Source organism: Microtus ochrogaster, linkage group LG2 (genome assembly GCF_000317375.1).
Source record: "Microtus ochrogaster isolate Prairie Vole_2 linkage group LG2, MicOch1.0, whole genome shotgun sequence".
Classification (NCBI taxonomy): Eukaryota; Metazoa; Chordata; class Mammalia; order Rodentia; family Cricetidae; genus Microtus; species Microtus ochrogaster.
The window spans coordinates 19,777,173-19,787,232 of record NC_022028.1 but is presented as its reverse complement, the minus strand read 5'-3'; positions in this window follow the sequence as shown (position 1 = coordinate 19,787,232).

Here is a 10,060-nt window from a genome sequence, read left to right as displayed (position 1 = left end):
TCCATCTCCTGGATGCAAGTTAGCGGTCAAAGAGTAAAGAAACCCAAACCAGATTCTTCTCCCCTTAAAAAACGATGAAAGATGTAAGGAATTCGGGATGCAAATGTTTGCAGTTAGCATCTGAAAACCTTCTGAATGCGATGGAGGCAAATCAGAATTGGTTAGGAGAGCCTATTTTCCTTCCAGGTTTGAGTCATTTGCAGAGGTCTGTTTTGGCACTCTTGAGACTCCATAGAAGACATGCAAAGTAGGAAACCATATTAAGAAATAATAGTCAAGCTGAGGACTAGCCGGGAGTAGCTTTGAACTAGTGAGCTTTCACAGGGGAGACATGCCTTACCCAAGGGCTCCCTTCAGTATCTGTAATTCACATGCTGCCTGTGCCAGACTTGAAGGCTGCCAGAGGACACTAGTTACACAGTGCGAATGTAACTGTTTTATGCTGGCAAGTCTCCTGACCCAAAAGAAGAAAATTAAGTAAGATTTTGCCAGATGCAGCAGGAAAAAAAAATTGCTTATTCTTTAGCCATTTTGTAATTTGGCTGAGTTCCTTTTGTTTAGGAGAAGAGGGTGGAATAGTTAAAAAAAATCACAGAAAGCACTAATTTTCCATATTTGGATGTATATTCAATTGAATTCCTCCAAAGCCTTTCCCCTACCTTCACTCAAAAAACAAAACAAAAAAAAAAAAGCTGTCGACAGAAATATTAAAAATTCTTTTTCACTATAGGTTAAAAAGAGTTCATTTTCATGTTTTCCCATGCTTAAGAAAGGACAAATAAAAACTAGAATAAAGTTATATGTTAGCCACACATACTGAAGCTATAGGGACATAATTACCCGCCAAAGGGTAAGAGGTAGGACCCTGTTGCTGAAGATGACACAGCTGGGGGAGAGCACGCGGGTAAATCAAGTCACAGCTGAGACGGGAATATCCTCCCTGCAGGCCGATGGACTAGGAAAGATGCCGATGGTCCCCCCAGCTGTGGATCCTGAAGACTGCCTTGCTCAGGTTGCTTCCAGGCACGATGTTCCCACTGGTGCACAAGGGGCACCACCGTTTCTGGGGTAACCACTTTTTTTTATCAGGTGTCCTGCTTCCTTCCATGCGGCCTGCTTCGTGGGAAGAAACATATACCTGGTACTGTAAACCTGAGAAAAAGCCTCTGGGTAGGATGTCACAGGCCCTACAGAGTAAGTGAAGCTAAATAGATGCGAGGCTGTATTGGGTGGTTTTGCGTGTCAACTTGACACAAGCTATATAGAGACATCAGAGGAAGGAGCCTCAGTTGAGGAAATGTCTCCTTGAGATCAGCTGGAAGGAATTTTCTCATTTAGTGATCCATGGGGGAGAGCCCAGCCCATGGTGAATGGTGCCATCCCTGGGCTGCGGGTTCTTGGTTCTATAAGATGGTAGGTTGAGCAAACCACATAGAGCAAGCTAGTAAACAGCTCCCTTCCATGGCCTCTGCATCAGCTTCTGCTTCCCGTATCCTGCCCTGTTGGAGTGTCTGCCCTGACTTCCTTCAGTGATGAATAGCAATGCTGAAGTGTAAGCCAAATAAACCCTTTCCTCCCCAACTTGCTTTGTAGTCATGGTGTTTCATTGCTGCAATAGAGACCCTGACTAAGACAGTAGCCTAACTGCCGTCTAAATATTTATATTTATCCCTGTAGGCTACTGCTGTTATCGGCTCTTTTTGCAGTCTGCAATAGTTAATACAGAGACCTGTCGCTAGGCAAAAATGCTAAGAAGGAATGACTGACTGTAGAGTCCTCAGCCCTAATCAGGACATCTATACTGCCCCCTCCAAGCCCCAGGGACCGTGATAGGAAATGGGGAAAGAGACAGTTTAAAGGTTAAGAATGGAGAGGGTCCCCTACTACACTTCCTTCTAGAAAATGTAGCTGGTGTGCTCATGAATACTCAGCAGCTCCTGCTACATGTACAAGACCCACATAAAAAAAAATAATAGACGTGAGTAGGAGGGGCATCCACTGGGCTCTATAGAGTGGGAGGGGAAAGAGACTGTAACAGGGTGAACGCATTCATGATATATTGCACACATTAATGAAGTTGGCAGTAATTAAGTTTAATGAACATTTTTTAAAAGATCCAAAAGTATAGGGATGTACTAAGAGAGGCCAGATTTCCCCCCCACAATAGAGGTGTTTGCCCTATTGCAACTCAGAGGAGAGGGCCTGAAACCAATTCTTACAACTTGCCATCACCAAAATTTTCAGAATTTTAGCTTAAGACCAGGCCATTTCTTTCTTTGGCCTAATTTTTTTTTCAAGCCATTTCACCTTAACTAGAAGCCAAGTTAATCTAGAGACCCATTTTAAAATTATCAGCTATCTTTTAACTAATCTACCTTCATACCCAGAACAGGATGATTAATAAGGATCACTAAGAGCATGCATAAATTATGAGGATGGAGACGGAACACACAGGTTCATTCATTCTTTTCTTTAACTGAAACAAGGCTTTGGTGTGTAGTACTGTGTAGCTGAGAATGGCCTCAATCTCATAACCCTCTTTCCTCTGCCTACCAGCTGCTGAGTTTACAGATGTGGGCCCACCTCCTGCCAGGTGAGTGCTTCTCCAGGTTGCTATCTCACTGGTATCCCCTGGGAACCAAAAGCTTCCTTATGTACTGTGTGCTGGATGGTAACGATAAAATGGATCAGTTGTAGCCTCCCAGATAGCATGCCCCCAAATAAAGCTGATTTCAGTCCTGTAACTTCTGGATCTTAATTCCTTTTTACTCCAGATGTTTGAGAGACTGCTTTCTAAGTAAAACATTAAAAAAAAATCACAAATTAAGAATGCTAATAAACTTTACTGCCAGTTGTATAGTGCCCATGTTAAGGCCTGTAATTCAGACTCCTATGAGGGAGTTACTGAACACTGTAAGAAAAAAGGAAAAAGAATGAAAGAATGCCATATATCTGGACTTAGATGATAGTTAAGTTTTAAAAATGAACTAAACATGTACAGGGACCCACAGTTGGGAGTGCCAGGCTGCTGTGGGCGTTGTTCACAGCTAACATGACTTAGCATGCCAATTTAGGCTTAGGCATAAGGGACAGTGATCCTGTGAACTGTCTGTGTCTTCCTGCACATGTGGGTGATTGTCACCCTGCTTTCTTTCCAACGGACAAAATTGGCTCCTCAGATGGGACTGATAGAATCTCAGAGGCTGAGCCTAACGTGGTAAGAAACTGTTAAAGGATTAGCACTGGCTTTGGTGGAAGAATAATTATGCTGTATTACAGACACATCTGCCACACACTCACTAAACCGTCAGAGAGGCCAGATGTTCCTCATGTTCTACTTCTTGGACGTTTTTCAATTTCCAAATAGGATACAGCGCTCTAGTTAATGCTTACAAGCATTTTCCTTAAATAAACTTAAAGCTCAGAAGAACTGAAGTGGTTTCCTGGAGACTCCTCTTCTCCTCCCCCAGCCAGCCTCCAGCCAGCAACTGTGGGATATTCCTTTATACTGTGTGAATATATGACACTGAGTTGGTTTAATAAAGAAGCTGACTAGCCAATGGCTGGACAGGTAGAGTTTAGGCAGGAGAGTTAAGCAGGTAGAGTCTAAAAGTCTCAAGGAAATGCAGAGAGAAGTAAGATGGTCGTGTTGTACTGAGAAAAAGGACTAAGCCAAGTGGCAAGGCATAGATGAGGAATACGGGTTAACTTAAAATGTAAGAGTTAGCTAGTAACAAGCCTGAGCTATTGACCAAGCATTTGTATTAATATTAAGTCTCTATGTGCTTCTTTGGAAGAGGCTGGTGGGACAGAGCTGACCAGCACAGTCTGGACAGAAAGTCTGCCTACAAGTTGCATTCTTTGTAACATCTATTTGGACTCTCCAAAATTCTCTGTGTGCGTTCGTCTGATAAATACCAGACATTAATTCATCTGGGAAAGAACAATAGAGTCTTTTAGCTCTAGCCTGCAAAGATAAAAGGGGTGACTTCATGTCTGCCATCTCATTCATTAAATGGATTTGACGTCTTGTGTGTCAGTCACGGCTTTAAACTTTGATATGGGGAGTGGAGAGATGGCTCAGTGGTTAAGAGCACCAGCTACTCTTCCAGAGGACCTGAGCTTGATTCCCAGTGCCCACACGGCAGTTCAAAACCACCTGTAACTCCAACTCCAGAGGATCTGATGCCTTCTTCTTGCCCTCAAGGTCACCAGGCACACACGTGGTTCACTGATAACGTGTAAAGGTGAAACAGTCATATGCTTAAAATAATAAAACAATGTTTTGGTTTTTCATTAATTTTTAGGATTATTTTATATACCAACCACAGTTCCCCTCCTCCCTCTTCTCCTCCCATCCCTGCCCTCCTCCTCCCTTCCACCACCCTCCATCCACTCCTCCTCCATTCAGAAAGAGCCAGGTCTCCCATGAGAGTCAATAAAGCCTGGCACATCAAGTTAAGGCAGGACCAAGCTCCTCCTTGTGCACCAAGGTTGGGAAAGGCAACCCAGCATGGGAACTAGGTTCCCAATAGCCAGCTCAAGTACCAGGTATAGGTCCAGAGCCCACTGCTAGGAGCCCCGCAAACAGACCAAGCCACACATCTGTCAAACACTTGCAGAGGGCCTAGGTCAGTTCCATGCAGGCTCCCTAAGTGTCGGCCCAGAGTCAGTGAGCTCCCACGAGCTCAGATCAGCTGTCTCTGTGGGTTTCCCCGTCATGACCTTGACCCCTCCCTGGTTAGTACAATACTTCCTCTCTTTCTTCAACAGGACTTCCTGAGCTTGACCCAGGTCTTGGCTGTGGAGCTCTGCATTTGCTTCCATCAGTTACTGGATGAATGCTCTCTGGTGTCACCAATCTGATTACAGGAGAAGGCTATTTCAGGCACCCTTTCCACTATTGCTAGGGAGTCTTATCTGGGGTCATCCTTGTGGAATTTCCCTAACACCAGGTTTCTCCCTAACCCCCAAGTAGCCCCCTCATCAAGACATCTGTTCTCCCTGTCCATCCTGCCCCAACCCGCCCGACCTGATCCTTCATAGCACCATATTATCACACCTCCATCTCCCCACCCCACCCCTAGTCTACCCGGGAAAATCCATATTTCCCTTTTAAGGTCTTTCTTATTACCTAGCTTCTTTGGGACTGTAGATTGTAGCCTGGTTGTCTTTCTGGGTCTGGGTTACCTCACACAGGATGATATTTTTTTCCTAGTTCCATCCATTTGCCAGCAAATTTTATGTCATTGTTTTTTTTTTACCTGAGTAATATTCCATTGTGTAAATGTACCACATATTCCTTATCCATTCTTTGGGTGAGGGGCATCTAGGTTGTTTCCAGGTTCCTTAGCCATCAGGAAAATGTCATCAAAATGACCCTGAGATACCTTCTTACACTTGTCTGAAGAGCTCAGAATAAAACAAATTTAAAAAATGAAAATAAGCCATGAGAAGGTAGCAGTACGGAAAAGATAAAAACATTGCCCCCATATTGTCTCAACCTCTAGAACACAATAGGATTTCCTTACACATTTCCAACCAGTTACAGACCCATTGATACCTGATAGTTCCAGGGTTTTTTTTTTTTTTTTTTTTTTTTTTTGTGTGTGTGTGTGTGTGTGTATGTTTGTTTTACTGCAAAGCCATTTAAGTACACAGAGTGACAAGAGTCCCAAATTTTGGTCTCTATGACTACAGAAATACTTCTCTCCCCCACTACAGCTTGCTGCTATTAAGGACCACAACAAACATTCCAGTTTCAAGAAATAACCAGAAGGACATTTTCCCTCTTTTCGCCGGGCTTCTGAAACACACTACGTGTCTCAGCTCACCACCTGGGGCAGCTGAGAGATGGCAAGGACACAAGGACCGGGAATGCTACTGTGTCCTTTGCCTGGGGTGTTCAGCTGTTCCTCACTGACCAGAGCCTTCAGGGGTGGTGGAGCAGTGACCAGAAAGGCTCAGAGCCACTAACTCCTTCTGTAAGCATGGTTTGCTGAAACCTGTGTGGGGAAGGGGTCAGAATAGAGGCAGGGAGAGCAAACAGGCAAGAAGTGAGACTCCCCTGTGGGAGAAAAACTTGTTTCTATCCAGGTCAGCTCAGCAACTCGGAACACTTCTTTAGCTCCGTTGTCTCTTCTTACTTCTCAACAAGGCAGAACTTTAAAGAGTTAATTAAAATATAACTACATCATTTCTCCCACCTCCTCTTCCTTCCCATGTCTCCTCCCTCCCCCAAATTCATGGCTTCCTCTTCTTTAACCATTGCTGTTCTGCAAGCTTTTAAACAAACAAACATATAAATACAGCCTTGGTGTTGTTAATTGCTCACAGTTCTTCATCTAGTTGGGTGGGGAGGCTGTGAGGTTCCCTCCCCCATCGGCACTGGGATGTCTACTGTTGCTGGAGTTATCCAGGTCTTGTCCAGGCAGCCATATTGTCGAGATTTCATGGTGTGGCTTCCCTGTTGCCGTTAGAAGGACAGTCTCACAGCAGACTTCCTCATCCTCTGGCTCTTATTTCTACCGGAACTGTTCCTTGGTTTCCTTCTAGATTCTCTTTAATTACGAACGCATTCAGGAGGTCATGTGGTTAGCATGACCTTTCATGTTTAGCTTCCTTTCACGTTTTCTTACCGACCCTGGTAGACGACAGCCGATGAAGCTCCTTTGTATGCGTTTTAATTTAAAGGTGACTTCTTTGAGGTTCAGCGATAGGGACACTTCAAAGGCAGACCACGTTCAGGTTTGCAGAAGTCCTGCACTCCATTACCTCTGCCCCCTCTGAAGTTCTTCCTGGGAGAATGCTTTTGCTTGTTTATAGCTGGCTCCAGCTCTGCTAATAGAAATGATCATCTGAGCAGGACCCCTGCCTCCAGGGACCACCCTCATCCTTTATGCTAAAGTGATCCTCGGAGGCACAATTTGGCTGTCTGGACTGATGGATACAAACTGTGTCAAAGTTCTGTCTTGGAGGAGGATCTGGCCATTGTCTGTTGGTCTGCAATCTTCACGCTGGAGGGACCTGACAGCCGTCTCCGTCAGCACCACAGCTCTGACTCTATCCTCCTTCTGGCCTGTAGGCTTTCTTCAGTTTCCCCCAGAGCTGGAATGCTAGATAAGCCCTGGAAGCAGAGCTAGAAAGAAAAGCTTGTGTGCCAGGCAGCTCCAACCTGCAGTGCGCAGCTACAGCTTTCGCGGTTTGGAAAGGAATCCTGTAAGGGGCCAAGAAGACTCATCTGGTGTCAGGCGGGTGTAACCAGCTTATCAGTGTAAAAGGCTAATGACAAGCGAAGAATCACGAAACCCGCTTAGCCCTGACTTAGCATCCATCAAAAGATGAAAGCAGACGCTAAACCAGAGGGAGGATCAGTTGCCAGGTCCAGTCAGCCATACACCCACGTACATATGAGCAACACCAAATGGACTCAGTTAGTATACATGCGAAGGAGACATGCGTTTCAGAAGGGGATTTATTGAGACATGGATGGAGTTTAAGGAGCGCGGGAATGATATGATGAAAATACATTGTACTTCTGTATAAAATCCTAAATAATAAACAAAACAATAGGCTTATTACACTCCCCAGAGTAAAGTGGGGGGACCCCAAATACTCCTAATGGACACCATTTCACAGACAAAGCACTTGCGTTGTATTTTAAGCCCTGGTTGCTGAATATTCAGAGGTGAAGGCAGGCAGGTCTCATGTGGAATTTGCCCTTATAGAATAAATTCTTTCACCCCTTCCCAGAAAATTCTCTCAAATGCAGTTCTTCACTGAAGCGTTACCTTGTCCTGGAGAGTCAGTTTCCTTGGTACATTGGGATTATTACTACTGCCTGTTTCTGTACCCTCAGGAGCTGCTCAGAAATTAAGTCCCCAAAAGGGTTTCTTGGGCGTTCAAAAGAAGCAAAGTGCGGTGCTAATCACAGAAAGCCTTGGCAATCTCCTTCTCTCCCCGCAACATTCATGCACAGACATTTGCGCTGCTGTGGTTTTCTTCTTTAAATTCCCCACGTGTTGGTGAGCATGTCTCCTAAGCACTTAGTAAGTGAACAATGACTGGATAGGCGTTTGAGGCCACGCTTTGCCACTACCTCCATCACAAAGTCGCGGAGCGAGAGGCACAAGTGAAACGCCCACGTTATAGTCACAAGCCACAAGAGTGCATCATAATGTAGTCATTCCTGTCCAGCAGCTGTGCATTGTCTGGCTCGTATGGAGGGGACTGCTGAGGTAAGATTTGCTTCTGAAGCTAACTAACACTAGTAAGAAAAACACAGTACTAGAATGACTCATTTGACCAAGGAACCATCTTCCTTAGCTCATTTATGCCAATTTATTCAGACTGATGTTTGTGGTGTTACAGATGTTAACTTTCAAAAACAGCAAGTGGACCTGAAAGGGTTCTCACTGCCACCCTAGATATTTGCCTTTAAGGTCGATCATCTGTCCGGCTGCAGACAGCAGTTAATCCTGAGAGACAGATGCCCCGGACGCTCTAAGGTTAAGTCCTTACATCGGATGGGGTATAGGCAGGCAGCTTCCCATGAATGAGGAGATGTCGTCTCTCCACAGATGTTATTCTAGTCCTAGAGATGAACCTTGAACACCACACAAGCCAATCGTCTCTGGTCCTTTGTCTTTCCTCCCAAGTCAGACAGATGTGGCTAAGCTCCGGCCCCAGGACTTACTCTTGGGGTGTGGGGGTTCCACTACCGCTCTGAATCTTTCTTCCACTTCTGTTGATGGGCAGCAGGACTGTGTAATATTTTTTTGCTGAGGGCAATAACCGAGAAGCCAAAACCAAAAAGCTCCCACAGTGGGGTTTCCGTACTAAAGCCCTGGTCCATGACTTGTCTATGAAACACCTTAAAGCTTTTAGACCATACCAAGAGTGGTTTCCAGGTTACTTGGAGGTTTTTGGAGCTGTCTCGGAGTTTGAAGGGCACTAGAAGCACAGTGTGACAGAGAAGGGGAAGTGTCAAAATTAACCACAACCTTGTACCACGGAGACAGTTCTGGCCCAGACTTAAATGGTGACCAAACAAGACCGTGCTCATCTGGGTGGTGGAAGCCAAGCCTCCAAAGTGGGTCGCTCCGAGATGGAACCCCTGCAATCTGCAATCCTGTACCAGGCACTGCATTCCCTCCCCACTGGCTGCTCCCTTGCTGTGTGTTCAATACAGTTGTCTTTTCTACTCTGAGTAAAAACCAAGCAACGCTCCAGCTATAAAAACCGGTTTCCCTTTGTGAGTCCGTCTACCAGGCCAAGGAAGCCCTTGGGTTTGAGAGGCAGTGCTTGGCTAATCCTTTGGGGGCTGTGAGGTGATGTGCGAGCTAAAACCTCCTCAAGAACCATTCCCCCCCCTACAAAGTGAGCTTCCAGGAAGCAGCCTTGTGTGAGGCAACCTTGGCAAAAGCAGGGGCGTGACTGGATGCCAAGTTCGAGAGGTCAAAAGCTGTGCGGTACACGCCACCCCGTTTCCATCTATTTGTGGGAGGCATAATCTGGACCCTGTTAAAGGGCAGTCATACTCTGAGAAGCAAACGGTCAGTCGTACTGCAAAGGACAAATGGAATAAGCACAGAAGAAAGATTTCACCCCAAGGGAACGGAGCTGAAAGAAAATAGACGAGAGCCAAAAGCGGCTCAGCGATGTTGGAGCGCTTGACACAGTAGACAAGTCGCAGAGCTTTCCTAAGTGGAAGGGACCTGAAGAACAAACAGGACCCTGCTCTGGCAGTCAGACACAAGCGGATCCAGGGAGGTCTAAAACTGCGTCTGCGGATGAACCAGGCAAATCTGTAAGGATAATTCATCACTTTCTGGAGCAGATACAAAGAGCTAAAAATAGAAAAGATGCTACATGACCAGCCAGAGGCTTTGCTGGATGGTGGCTCTAAGTGAATAGGAAAACGGCCCTGTTAACTTTCCATTTATAGAACAAGGGCCCAAAACAGAGACTGTTTTACAGGACTCTAAAAACAAAAACATTTAACTGAATCTTTTCCTCGGTGTTTACAGATTCAGGCATTGCCTTAGCAGGGATAGCCGGG